The sequence below is a fragment of the Scyliorhinus torazame genome, chromosome 6 (assembly GCF_047496885.1).
Source record: "Scyliorhinus torazame isolate Kashiwa2021f chromosome 6, sScyTor2.1, whole genome shotgun sequence".
Classification (NCBI taxonomy): domain Eukaryota; kingdom Metazoa; phylum Chordata; class Chondrichthyes; order Carcharhiniformes; family Scyliorhinidae; genus Scyliorhinus; species Scyliorhinus torazame.
In genome coordinates this window covers 311,550,980-311,565,875 of record NC_092712.1, presented here as the reverse complement: position 1 = coordinate 311,565,875, position 14,896 = coordinate 311,550,980, and positions in this window count along the sequence as shown.

Sequence of the window (14,896 nt, the reverse complement as noted above, 5' to 3'; positions counted from 1 at the left end):
TGTAAATTCTATGAGAATTTAGGGTAAGGACGCCAGGTTTCCTACCCAAAAGGGCATGTAGTGAACCAGATAGGTTTTTAAAAAAAGAAAATGAATCATAGTTCCATGGCACCTTTACCGAGACTAGCTTTCAATTCCAGATTTTAAAAACTGAATTTGTCAATTAAATTAAATTCTACCAGCTGCCATGACGAGTTTTTAACCCAAGTCCCTACTGTATTAGCCTAGACCACTGGATTATTAGTCTAGTGACATTACCATCTCCTCAGTAACCACACTCCTGCATCTAACTTATGGTCACCCACCAGATCACAAAGTCACGACACACTCCAGACCAAGTTCACAGAGAGGCTCCAACTCCCACTCTTCTTCAATTCTTCCAAATCATTATGCCAATCTTCTCCCTCTTCCCTCTCAGCTCAACCTCACCCTTTCTATCCCCTCGGACCTGGTTAAGTTGGCACCCTTCTTGTTACAGTCCATGGTGATTCTTTTATGCCTTCTCTCCCACTATTTAAGCCAACACAGTCCCTTTGAGCTTCTTTTCAGATCGTGTCAGTGCTCTGTTCCTCCTCACCCGAAAATATTGCAATTTATTTCTTCCCTTGTCCCCCTAAAAGGGCAACCATGGCAGCACGGTGGCGCAGTGGTTAGCACTGCTGCCTCACGGCGCCGAGGTCCCAGATTCAATCCCGGCTCTGGGTCACGGTCTGTGTGGGGTTTGCACATTCTCCCCGTGTCTGCGGGGTTTTCACCCCCACAACCCAAAGATGGGCAAGCTAGATGGATTGGCCACGTTAAATTGCCCCCTTAATTGGAAAAAAATTAATTGGGTACTCTAAATCTATTTTTTAAAAAGGGGAACCATGTTCCCACTCTCTTTCATTACAATCCATCCCCTTTCCCATCTATTGCTATCCAATTATATCTCCCTCGCCCCCGTTGCCTTTCATTCCTCCCTCCTCTCTATTGCTACTCATTCTGCACCCCTTCAGCCCATCATACTCTCTCCTCCATTGCCATCAATTGTTTCTTCGTTGCGATTCATCCTCCCCCCACCACCCTTCAGTATTTCCATCCATTTCCCACTTTCATTTTTGAATGTCAGATGTTGACAACGTGGAAATGTTGCCTGCCCATGTTTAAAAAAAAAAAAAAATTTTTATTAGGATTTTCACAAAATATCGACCACAGAATGAAAAAGAAACCCAATAGAATTAAATACCGAACCAAGTAAAACAACCCCCGTGCCCTCCCCTCCTCGCTATACATAAATAATAAATTAACACCCCGAGTTAACACAAAGCAAACATAGCAAATATATCCACCCCCTCAGATCCCCCAGGGTAAATAAACAAAAATAAAATAGAACCCCCCCCCCCCCCCCCCCCCCCCGCCCCCCCCTCGCCCCCCGGATTGCTGCTGCTGACCATTGTCTACCGCTCTGCCAGAAAGTCTAAGAACGGTTGCCACCGCCTAAAGAACCCTTGTACCGATCCCCTTAAGGCAAATTTCACCCTCTCCAATTTAATAAACCACGCCATATCGTTGATCCAGGATTCCACGCTTGGGGGCCTCGCATCTCTCCACTAAAGAAGAATCCTTCGCCGGGCTACCAGGGACGCAAAGGTCAGGATACCGGCCTCTTTCACCTCCTGCACTCCCGGCTCCCCTGCAACCCCAAATATTGCGAGCCCCCAGCCCGGTTTGACCCTGGATCCTACCACTCCCGACACCGTCCTCGCCACGCCTTTCCAAAATTCCTCCAGCGCTGGGCATGCCTAGAACATATGGGTGTGATTTGCTGGGCTCCCTGAGCACCTAACACACCTGTCCTCGCACCCAAAGAACCGGCTCATCCTTGTCCCGGTCATGTGCGCCCTGTGCAGCACCTTAAACTGTATGAGGTTGAGCCTCGCGCACGAAGATGAAGAGTTCACCCTCCCTAGGGCATCTGCCCACGTCCCCTCTTCGATCTCCTCTCCCAACTCCTCCTCCCACTTACCTTTCAACTCCACCACCGAGGCCTCCTCCTCCTCCTGCATCACCTGGTAAGTTTCCGAGATCCTCCCCACTCCAACCCAACCCCCCGAGAGCACCCTGTCCTGTACTGTGTGTGGCAGCAGTCGCAGGAATTCCATCACTTGCCGCCTGGCAAACGCCCTTACCTGTAAATATCTGGAGGTGTTCCCCGGGGGAGCCCATACTTCTCCTCCAGTTCACCCAGGCTCGCGAACTTCCCGTCCACAAACAGGTCCCCCAACCTTATCCCTGCCCTGTGCCACCCCGAAAACCCTCCATCTATTCTCCCTGGGACAAACCGGTGGTTCCCCCGTATTGGGGTCCACATCGAGGCCCCAACTTCCCCCCTGTGCCGCCTCCACTGCCACCAGATTTTGAGGGTAGCGCCACTACCGGGCTCGTGGTATACCTCCTTGGAGGGAGCGGCAGCGGCGCCGTTGCCAGCGCCCCCGGACTCGTACCCTCACAAGACGCCGTCTCCAGCCTCTTCCATGCAGCCTCCATCACCCACTTGCGCACCATCGCCGCATTGGCGGCCCAGTAGTACCCACAGAGGTTGGACAGCGCCAGTCCCCCCCCCCTATCTCTACTCCACTCCAGGAACACCCTTCTCACCCTGGGAGTCCCTCGCGCCCACACAAACCCCATTATACTCCTGTTGACCCGCCTAAAAAAGGTCTTCGGGATAAACATGGGGAGGCACTGGAACAGGAACAAAAACCTTGGGAGCACCGTCATCTTAACTGTCAGCACCCTACCCGCCAGGGACAACGGCAACGCGTCCCACCTCTTGAACTCCTCCTCCATTTGTTCCACCAGCCTCGTGAAATTAAGTCTATGCAGGGCCCCCCAGCTCCTGGCCACCTGGACCCCCAAGTAACTGAAGCTCCTCTCCGCCCTTTTTAGTGGGAGCTCGCCAATCCCCCTCTCCTGGTCCCCTGGGCGAACCACGAACAACTCGCTCTTCCCCATGTTGAGCTTGTACCCTGAGAAATCCCCAAACTCCCTGAGGATCCTCATTACCTCCGGCATTCCCCCCACCAGGTCCGCCACATATAGCAGCAAGTCGTCCGCATAGAGCAACACCCTATGCTCCTCTCCGCCCCGCACCAGCCCCCTTCAGTTCCTCGACTCCCTCAGTGCCATAGCCAGGGGTTCAATCGCCAGTGCGAAGAGCAGGGGGTACAGGGGATACACCTGCCTCATCCCTCGATGCAACCAAAAGTACTCGGACCTCCTCCTATTTGTGGCCACATTCGCCATCGGGACCTCGTACAACAACCTAACCCACCTGACAAACCCCTCCCCAAACCCGAACCTCTTCAGCACCTCCCACAAGTACCCCCACTCCACCATATCGAAGGCCTTCTCAGCGTCCATCGCCGCCACTATCTCTGCCTCCCCCTCCCTCGCCGGCATCATAATAACGTTCAGGAGCCTCCGCACATTCGCGTTCAACTGCCTCCCCTTCACGAATCCCATCTGGTCTTCGTGGATCAGCTGCGGCACACAATCCTCAATCCTCGTGGCTAAGACCTTCGCCAGCACCTTGGCATCTACATTTAACAACGAAATCGGCCTGTAGGACCCACATTGCAGGGGATCCTTGTCCTGCTTCAGGATCAAGGAGATCAGTGCCCGGGACATCGTCGGGGGCAAACCCCCCCCTCCCTTGCCTCATTGAAGGTCCTAACTAGCAACGGGCCCAACAGGTCCACATATTTGCCTTTTCCCCATGTAGTACCATCAATATGATGCGAGGCAGGTTGAGGTAATGTCAATTGAAGGCATTATTAAGCAGAACTTTATCCACAGCAGCGTGGTTACAGAATGCAGCTGCTGAGGGAAATGGAGGGAAAAACTGGGTTCTTATACCGGTATTTCTGGGTGGAGTCCAGTAGGTGGCAGATCCTATCAGGACCTGGCATCCCTCCACCAATAGCCTGTCGGCACGTGGTGTACCGTATTACCCCTAATACATACCACCACATTCACCCCCTGTTGAAAAAGAACCCGGCGGGATGGTGGTTCGCATGGTGGTAGGGGTTTACAGAGTCGGTACTGTGCCGTAACTTTGAACAAAACACAAAATTATCGCTTCAACTGGGCCAACGGGCCAAACAGGGTCGGCATGATGCCATAACTATAACAAGACACAATAACGGAAAACGTTGAGAATTAAAGTGATTCGATGAGCCGGATGGGTGCCCTGGTCGTCCTTTCCGATCGTCTCGGGCGTGGTGGTAATGGCGCTGGCTCGATTCCCGTCGACTCTGGGAGCGTAGCGCTGTCCCCTGTGTCCTTACTCCTGGGCGGGCCTGGGAGGAGAACCGAACCCCCCGGGAAGGGGATAGCTGCGGGATGAGCCGGCGGGAGTGAGGAGGTGGTGATTGGCGTTGGGGGGGTGTGGGTAGCTCCGGCGGGCGCCAGGTCTCGCAGGGAGATCGTGTCCTGTCGGCCATCGGGGTACTCCACATAGGCGTGTTGCGGGTTGGCGTGAAGGAGATGCACCCGTCCCACCAATGGATCTGACTTGTGCGCCCGCACATGTTTCCGGAGCAGAATGGGTCCCGGAGCTGCTAGCCAGGTGGGAAGTGGCGTTCCAGAGGAGGACTTCCGAGGAAAGAGAAGGAGGCGCTCGTGAGGCGTTTGATTCGTGGTGGTGCACAGCAGGGACCGGATAGAGTGAAGGGCATCCGGGAGGACTTCCTGCCAGCGGGAAATTGGGAGAGTCCTAGACCGGAGGGCCAGCAGGACGGCCTTCCAGACCGTTCCATTCTCCCTTTCTACCTGCCCGTTCCCCCGGGGGTTGTAACTGGTCGTCCTGCTTGAGGCTATGCCTTTGCTGAGCAGGAATTGACGCAGTTCGTCACTCATAAAGGATATGAGCCCTGTCGCTATGGATATAGTCGGGGAAACCGAACAGTGTAAAAATGGTACCGAGGGCTTTAATGACGGTGGACGCTGTCATGTCGGGGCAGGGGATGGCGAAGGGGAAACGGGAATATTCGTCAACGACATTCAGGAAGTACGCGTTGCGATCGGTGGAGGGGAGGGGGCCTTTGAAATCCAAACTGAGGCGTTCAAAGGGTCGAGAGGCCTTAACCAGGTGCGCTCTATCTGGCCTGAAAAAGTGCGGTTTGCACTCAGCGCAGATCTGGCAGTTTCTGGTGATTGTACGGACCTCCTCGACGGAGAAAGGGAGGTTGTGGGCCTTAAGGAAGTGGTAGAAACGAGTGATCCCCGGGTGGCAGAGGTCCTCGTGGAGGGCTTGTAGACGGTCCACTTGTACATTGGCACATGTGCCGCGAGATAGGGCATCGGATGGCTCGTTCAGCTTTCCGGGACGGTACAAGGTCTCATAATTGAAGGTGGAGAGTTCGATCCTCCACCGCAAGATCTTGTCGTTCTTGATCTTGCCCCGCTGTGCATTATCGAACATGAAGGCAACCGACCGTTGGTCAGTGAGGAGAGTGAACTACCGGCCAGGTAATGCCTCCAGTGTCGCACAGCGTCCACTATTGCTTGTGCCTCCTTTTCCACTGAGGAGTTGCGGATTTCTGAAGCGTGGAGGGTTCGGGAGAAGAAGGCCACGGGTCTTGGTTGAGGGTGGCCGCCAGAGCTACATCTGATGCGTCGCTCTCGACCTGGAAGGGGAGGGACTCGTCGATGGCGCGCACGTGGCCTTTGCGATATCCGCTTTGATGCGGCTAAAGGCCTGGCGGGCCTCTGTCGACAGGGGAAAAGTAGTGGACTGGATTAGCGCACGGGCCTTGTCAGCGTATTGTGGAACCCACTGGGCGTAATAAGAAAAGAAGCCCAGGCAACGTTTCAGGGCTTTGGCACAGTGGGGGAGAGGGAACTCCATGAGGGGGCGCATGCGTTCAGGGTCGGGGCCTATCACTCCATTACGCACTACGTAGCCCAGGATGGCTAGACGATCGGTGCGGAACACGCATTTTTCTTTGTTGTAAGTGAGGTTCAGGGCGTGAGCGGTCTGGAGGTATTTTTGGAGGTTGGCGTCGTGGTCCTGCTGGTCGTGGCCGCAGAAGGTGACGTTGTCGAGATATGGGAACGTGGCCCGTAAACCGTGCTGGTCAACCATTCGGTCCATCTCTCGTTGGAAGACCGAGACTCCGTTCGTGACGCCGAATGGAACCCTTAAAAAGTGGTATAACCGCCCGTCTCCTTCGAAGGCAGTATAGTTGCGGTCACCGGGACGGATGGGGAGCTGGTGGTAGGCGGACTTGAGGTCCACGGTGGAAAAGACCTTGTACTGTGCAATACGATTGACCATGCCAGATATGCGGGGGAGAGGGTACGCATCTAGCTGAGTGTACCTGTTGATGGTCTGACTATAGTTGATGACCATCCTCTGTTTCTCCCCGGTCTTAACGACTACCACCTGGGCTCTCCAGGGACTGTTGCTAGCCTGGATGATGCCTTCCTTCAGCAGCCTCTGGACTTCGGACTGGATAAATGCTCGGTCCTGGGCGCTGTACCGTCTGCTCCTTGTGGCGACGGGTTTGCAATCCGGGGTGAGGTTCGCAAACAAGGAAGGCGGTTCAACCTTGAGGGTCGCGAGGCCGCAGACAGTCAGTGGGGGTATAGGGCCGCCAAATTTAAATGTTAAACTCTGGAGGTTGCATTGGAAGTCCAACCCTAGGAGTGTGGGCGCACAGAGATAGGGGAGGACATACAGCCGGTAATTTCGGAACTCCCTCCCCTGCACCGTTAGGTTAGCGATGCAGAACCCCGTGATCTGAACGGAGTGGGATCCCGCCGCCAGGAAAATTTTCTGGGTGCTTGGCCGAATTACGAGGGAACAGCGCCTTACCGTGTCCGGATGGTGAAGCTCTCCGTGCTCCCAGAGTCGATGAGACACGGCGTCTCGTAGCCATTCACTAGGACTGTAGTGGTTGCAGTCTGGAGCGTCCGGGGTCGCGACTGATCGAGTGTCGTCGAAGCCAGACATGGTTGTTGAAGTTGAGCATTGTAATCAGGCAGTATGTGGCCGTCTGTGTCGGGGTCCTTCAGCCAAGATGGCGGCGTCCACGGATCGAGCGCGGTCGGGGGTGGACAAAATGGCGGCGCCCATCTCTCCCTCGTGGCGTCCGGGGTCCAAAATGGCGGCGTCCGTTGGTCGCACGTGGATCGCTGGGCGGGCTGGGTCTGTGGTCCCGTTTCTTCCCCGGAGATAGCGCCGACCCCGCGGGACTTGCACACCGTCGCGTAGTGGCCCTTCTTCCCGCAGCTTTTGCAGGTAGCCGCGCGGGCCGGGCAGCGCTGCCGAGGTTGTTTCAGCTGGCCGCAAAAATAGCAGCGGGGCCCCCCCGGTTGGTCTGGTGTTTTGGCCGTGCAGGTTTGCAGGGGTGGGGGGGGGGGGGTGTTGGAGAGTCGACCGCAGCGTTGGTCCACGGAGCCCAAGGGGCTGTAGTGCGGTCGGGGGCGTAGGCGTGGGCGTTACGCGAGGCCACATCGAGGGATGCCGCCAGGGCCCGAGCTTCTGTAAGTCCCAGAGATTTTTTCTCCAGAAGCCTCTGGCGGATCTGGGAAGAGGCCAAACCTGCCACCTACGCATCGCGGACCAGGAGCTCTGTGTGTTCACTCGCTGTTACCGCCGGGCAGTTGCAGTTTCGACCCAGGATCTGCAGGGCGTTATAAAACTCGTCTAGCGATTCCCCAGGAAATTGCCGTCGTGTAGCGAGCTGGTAGCGAGCAAAAACCTGGTTGGCGGGCCGGATGTAGATATCCTTCAGCGTGGCAATGGCACCGGTGAAACCGTCCTCGTCCTCGATAAGGGAGTAGACGTCAGGACTCACCCTGGAATAGAGGACCTGCATCTTTTGTTCGTCAGTCGGTGTGCCGGGGGCCGTTCGGAGGTAGCCCTCAAAGCATGCCAGCCAGTGCTTGAAGATAGAGGCCGAGTTAGCTGCTTGGGGTGCGATGCGCAGGCACTCCGGGGTGATTCGGAGCTCCATGTTCCCACGTCGTTTTCTTCAATTTAAATTCTGCTTAATAAATTGTAGTATCGTTAATATGACGCAAGGCAGGTTGAGGTAATGTCAATTGAAGGCTTGATTAAGCAGAACTTTATCCCCAGCAGTGTGGTTACAGAATGCAGCTGCTGAGGGAAATGGAGGGAAAAACTGGGTTCTTATACCGGCATTTCTGGCTGGAGTCCAGTAGGTGGCAGATCCTATCAGGACCTGGCATCCCTCCACCAATAGCCTGTCAGCACGTGGTGTACCGTATTACCCCTAATACATACCACCACACCCCATACTCATAAATCGCCCCCTGGGCCTTCCTCCACTGCACCTCCGCCTTCCTGGTGGTCAACAGGTCGAATTCAGCCTGGAGGCTACGCCTCTTCCTCAACAGTCCCTCCTCCGGCACCTCCGCATACCTCCTGTCTACCCTCACCATCTCCCCCACCAGCCTCTCCCTCTCCCTCTGCTCTTTCCTCCCCTTGTGGGCCCTTAAGGAGATCAGCTCTCCCCTAACCACCGGCTTCAGTGCCTCCCATACCATCCCCACTCGGACCTCCCCGTTATCGTTGGCCTCCAGGTATCTCTCTATGCTTCCTCGGACCCGCTCACTCACCTCCTCGTCCGCCAACAGCCCCACCTCCAAGCGCCACAACAAGCGCTGGTCCCTCTCCTCCCCCAGCTCTAGGTCTACCCAATGCGGGGCGTGATCTGAAATGGCTATCGCCGAGTACTCGGTATCCTCTACTCTCGCTATCAGTGCCCTACTCATAACAAAGAAGTCGATCCGGGAATAAGCCTTATGAACATGCGAGGAGAATGAAAAGTCCCTAGCCCCTGGCCTTGCAAATCTCCAAGGGTCCACCCCTCCCATCTGGTCCATAAACCCCCTCAGCACCTTAGCCGCCGCTGGCTTCCTACCCGTCCTAGACCTGGAGCGATCCAGTGCCGGATCCAACACCGTGTTAAAGTCCCCCCCCCCATTACCAGGCCCCCCACGTCCAAGTCCGGGATCCGACCCAACATGCGCCGCATAAAACCCACATCGTCCCGGTTCGGGGCATACACATTGACCAGTACCACCCTCTCCCTGCAACTTACCACTTACCATTACGTACCTACCCCCATTGTCTGTCACAATGCTCGACGCCTCGAACGACACCCTCTTTCCCACCAAGATCGCCACCCCCTGATTTTTGGCATCCAACTCTGAGTGAAACACCTGACCTACCCACCCCTTCCTCAATCTTACCTGGTCTGCCACCTTCAGGTGTGTCTCCTGGAGCATAACCACATCCGCCTTCAGCCCCTTCAGGTGCGCGAACACCTGGGTCCGCTTGACCGGCCCTTTCAGTCCCCTTACATTCCAGGTTATCAGCCCGATCGGGGGGGCTACCCGCCCCCCTCCCCCGCCGACTAGCCATAACCCCTCCTTGGCCAGCCACGCGCTCGCACCCCACGCCCGGCCCGTTCCCCACGGCAGCAGACCCCCGTCCCAACCCCCTCTACTCGCTCCAGCTCCCCCTTGACCATAGCAGCAGCAACCCGGTTCCCCCCCCACCCCCCCCCCCCACCCCCCCCACAGCTAGGACCCATCCTAGATGCTTTACTCCCCCCATTGCACTCCCGCAAGTCAGCTGACTCCTGCTGACCCTGGCTACTCCCGCCTCTCCTTCGACTCCTCCCATTGTGGGACATCCCCTCCTCCTCCATTACCCATCAGCAGGCTCTCCGCCTCCCCCTTCCATCCCAAGCGCGAGAAACAACCCTCTCTTCCCCGCCCCCTCCAGCCTTCAGCGCAGGAAAAAGCCCGCGCTTTCCACCTGCCCGGCCCCGCCACCTCTGTCCGCAGCTCCTTTTACAGGCCCAGTCCCCTCACCCCCGACTCGGGCCTCCCCCTCCCCCGCGGGGCCCCATTCCCCCTACCGGCTATCCACCCCTACTCCATTTACTTACCCCCCTCCAAAAGCCCACCCGACAGACCCAACCAAAACAGTGCCCAACCCACCCTAACCACCCTCATCGAACCAAACAGAAAGAAGAGCAAAGAGCCCCCCCTCAAAGTGTAACACCCCAACAGCAATCCCCGACCATCCATTCCGACCCTCAGTTTGTGTCCAGTTTCTCGGCCTGAACAAAGGCCCACGCCTCCTCCAGAGACTCAAAGTAATGGTGCCGGTCCTTGTAGGTGACCCACAGTCGCGCCGGCTGCAACATGCCAAACTTCACCCCCTTCCTGTACCCGGCCCTCCTCTTCGCCACCTCCGCACTCCAGTCCTGGTATATTCCAACCTCCGCGTTCTCCCACCTGCTGCTCCTCTCCTTCTTGGCCCACCTGAGCACGCACTCACGATCGACGAACCGATGGAACCGCACCAGCACCGCCCACGGAGGCTCGTTAGCCTTGGGCCTCCTCTCCAGCACTCTATGGGCCCCGTCCAGCTCCAGGGGCCCCTGGAAGGACCCCGCTCCCATCAGCGAGTTTAGCATGGTGACCACAAAGGCCCCCACGTCCGACCCCTCCAGCCCCTCCAGGAGGCCCAGAATCCGCAAATTCTTCCGCTTCGACCGATTCTCCATCTCCTCGAACCGTTCCTGCCATTTCTTGTGGAGCGCCTCTACGCCTCCACATTTACCGCCAGGCCTAAGATCTCGTCCTCGTTGTCGGAGACCTTTTGTCGGACCGCGCAGATCGCCACCCCTGGGCCGTCTGGGTCTCCAGCAGCTTGTCGATAGAAGCCTTCATCGGCTCCAGCAGGTCCGCTTTAATCTCCCTGAAGCAGCGCTGGATAACCTCCTGTTGCTCCTGCGCCCACTGCATCCACGCTGCCTGGTCTCCGCCCACCGCCATTTTGTCCTTCTTCCCTCGCACCTTCTTTGGGTGCACCACCACTTTTTTAGTCGCCCCGCTCCTGGTCCAAGCCATACACTGTCGGGGAACTATTGCAATCTCCTTCCCACACCGGGAAACGTCGAACAAATGCCATTGGGGGCTCTGAAAAGAGCCCAAAAGTCCGTTTTTAGCGGGAGCTGCCGAATGTGCGACTTAGCTCCGCATAGCCGCAACCGGAAGTCCAGCGCACGCCCATGTTAAACGACATTGGCTGGCATGTACTGCATTCTATGTAAACCAAGCTTGTGTCAACACTGCCAGCTGCATTTTGCGTGCCCCTGTCAGGCATATTTTCAGTGTGAGGGGGCATGTAAAATAGGGCAGGCGCCCACCCCATCACCTTCCCGCACATTGCCAAGCTCACCCCCACAATACGGGGGTGGGTGGGTTCCAAAGCCGGCAGCCTGCCTGCCATATATTACCAGATAATCAAGGATCAATTGGGCTCATTACCAATGACCCTGATAATCAGATTAGCTGGCAGCTTCCGAGGGTGGGATTTATCCTCAGTGAGGGGTGGAAGCTCCACTCAGTCCTTGTTTGGTCCACGTTATGGCTGCCAGGCAGGCAGGCGCAGAGCAGGCTGATTCCCCGCTGACTTTGCTCCTGGGAGGCTGATCTAATTGGTAAAGTTAGATCAGCCAAGATCTCCCCGCGTCTGCGTGGGTCTCACCCACCCCCCCCCCCCCAACCCAAAGATGTGCATTGGCCACGTTAAAGTGCCCCTTAATTGGAAAAGAAGAATTGGATGCTTTAAAAACAATTATTGCATTTGCTGTTTGTGCGATCTTGCTGTGCACAAATTAGCAGCTGTGCTTCCTACATTGCGGCAGTGGCTGCATTGAGTGCTTTGTTGGCTGCAAAACTGTGAAAGGTGCTACATAAGTGCACGTCTTTCTTTTGTTTTTCCTTCTTCGTCTCCTAATGGTGCATTTTAGGTCAGATTCTCATTGTCACCGGCTTGCCGTGATGTGCTGTAACTGTGTCGTACAGCTTCAACGTGAGACTTTGCAATGGAACTTGAACCATTAAAAACACCAGGGGAAAAAAACCTATATTTTTACGTCAAAGCTCTTTGGCATGTTTTACAGCAGAGGAAAGTAGCTTCTCCAATTGGAGCTTCTGTGTGTCTGGTGTTGTGCTGCTTGGCAGCAATTATCAGGTCATTTGAGACTTGGGTTTAGCACTGGGCTGTGCCATGTCAATCCCACTCACTAATGAATACAATTAAGGGCCTAGGCACTTGTAAATTTGAGTAGGACCTCCCAGGGGAGCAGTGCTCCATTGGAGAGGTCAGTGTGTTGGCCTCTCCTATGTGTCTCTTCTTCCTCTTCAAATAAAAGCCCGTTGAGAACGGGAATCCCATTGTTGCTGTCTTAAACACAACGTACAATCTGGCTCTGTGCCTTTAGAAGTGAGCAAAGAGTCAACAACAGCTTGAACCCCACCCCCTCAGGAAAGAAGGACTAGTACTTGTATAGCACCTTTTACAACCCCAGGAAGTCCCACTGCTGTTTACAGTCAATGAGGTTTGAAGAGTATCAATTCACAATATAGGAAATGGAACAGCATAGGAATTAGGAGCAGGAGCAGGCCACTCGGCCCCTCGAGCTTGCTCCACCATTCAATAAAGTCTTGGCTGATCTAACTTTATCCTCAACTCCTCATTCCTACTGGTAACCCTCCGCCCCCTTCCTCATCAGCAATCTATCCATCCCTGCCTTAAAGATGTTCTAGGGCTCTGCCTCAACTACCTTTTCAGGAAGGGAATTCCAAATTCTCCCAACACTCCGAGAGAAAAGAAATTTCCTTGGGCGGGGATTCTCCATTCCCGCAGCCGGCCAATGGGGTTTTCCATTGTGGCCGCCCCATGCCGTCGGGGAAACCCGCGGGCGTGGGTGCACTGCCGGTGGACCGGAAGATCCCGCCAACGGTGAATCCCGCTGCTCATCGCTGTCTTGAATGGAAGGCCCCTCAGTTTAAACAGTAACCCCCCTGGTCTAGATCCTTTCACAAGAGACATCTGATAGACATCAATTCAGACGAGACGCTGAGAAGCAGTGAACTGAGGCTTTAATAAGCTAAATATGTGCCGACCTGTAGCTCCTCCTGCACTGCAGGGCTGACCCAGGTCAACAGGCTTTATACCTCCACCGCTGGGCGGAGCCACAGGCAGAGCCAACAGCAGCACCAATAATAACATTCCAACAGTACAACAGCAACAACCAATAACAGAACAGCAATAACAATAAGTATATACAATAGTGGAGATAACAATACTAATAGAACAGTAGAACAATAGTGAACATATATACAACAGCCTTACGCAGCCATACGTGGCTCACCACAACATCCTTGCCACATCCACCCTGTCAGGTCCCATAGGTTCATGGGGAGGATTCTCCTGAATCAATTCTAAGTGCTGCCGTCAGCGGGAAACCTGGTGTATTCCCCGCTGGCGCTGGCAGTGTTGACGAGGTGGGTTTCAACGGCACTTTGAATTTTTGTGGAGAGGGGCTAGTTTTGTGCTGGCCTTGAGAGGGAACGGGATCCGCTGACAGGTCCCGCTCCTCAGAGATTGGGATGCCATTTTTAAAAGGGGCCCCGATATCAAGATAGCACGGCGGCAGCCCCCAATTGCTGGCAAGGCCCCTCTCAAGTGAGCGACACTCCAAAATACCAAATACCTGCCTTTAGCATCTCCATTTCACGCCCCTCCCCCTTTGCAGTGCAGAAATTGGTGCCGCAGACTCTGAGGGTGGGCAAGAGGATGAGTACAATCTCTACACGTAACTCCAGGGTGCAGGGAGGGGTCCTTCATGGGAGGTGGAGTCGGGGGGCCTCGGAATGGGCCAGGCTGGAGGGCTCATGTCAGGGAGGGTCTAACTTTTTTTTTTACACTTAGAGTACCCAATTCATTTTTCCGAATTAAGGGGCAATTTAGCGTGGCCAATCAACATACCTTGCACATTTTTTGGGTTGTGGGGGCGAAACCCACGCAAACACGGGGAGAATGTGCAAACTTCACACGGACAGTGACCCAGAGCTGGGATCGAACCTGGGACCTCGGCGCAGTGAGGCAGCAATGCTAACCACAGCGCCACTGTGCTGCCCATGTCGAGGGGTCTTTCCTGATATGGGGGTTGTGTGGCAGGTCTCCCCTCTTTAGCTTTGAAAATCATTAAACTGTCTTTCAGCATGTCAAGTTGTAGTTAAAAGATTTCCCTCTGATGTGTTGAAACCCTTTGATGTATCTTCCTGTACGTCAATAGGTGCGGAGGCCGCCCTGAGACAGTGCAGTTCAAAGCTTTTAGGCTTCTCAGCATGCCCAGAGGCTTGAAAAAGTTAAAGGGGAATTAAATTGACTGTGAAAAAAGCATGTGTAGCTGGGGGAACAGGAGCATTTTGGGAGGCCGCAGCATCCGGTCTCAAACCCGGTAATTATATTTAAATTCACGTAGATGAGCTGGAATCAGGTTCCCACTCACTTTGGCCGATAACCAGATAAGGCCGGGTGCAGTTGGCCTTGAGAACCACAATGGGTTTAATGCCTGGTGAGAATCCTGTTTTGGCATTCGTTCAAGATTCAATGGGCAATCGGGAAACACGGTTGGGCTAATGGTCCCGGAGAATCACGGGCCAAGTGTCAAAAAAGACCACAATAGGGCAGCACGGTGGCGCAGTGGGTTAGCATGGCTGCCTCACAGCGCCGAGGTCCCAGGTTCGATCCCGGCTCTGCGTCACTGTCCGTGTGGAGTTTGCACATTCTCCCCGTGTTTGCGTGGGTTTCACCCCCACAACCTAAAGATGTGCAGGCTAGGTGGATTGGCCCCGCTAAATTGCCCCTTAATTGGAAGGGGTGAATTGGGTACTCTAAGTTTATTTTTTAAAAGTACCACAACTAAGAAGCCTGCAGGTGGAAATTCTTCAACCCACTCGGGTGCTCTGCCTCAGCAAGAAAGATGGCATTGGCGGATCAGGCTGTTGGGTT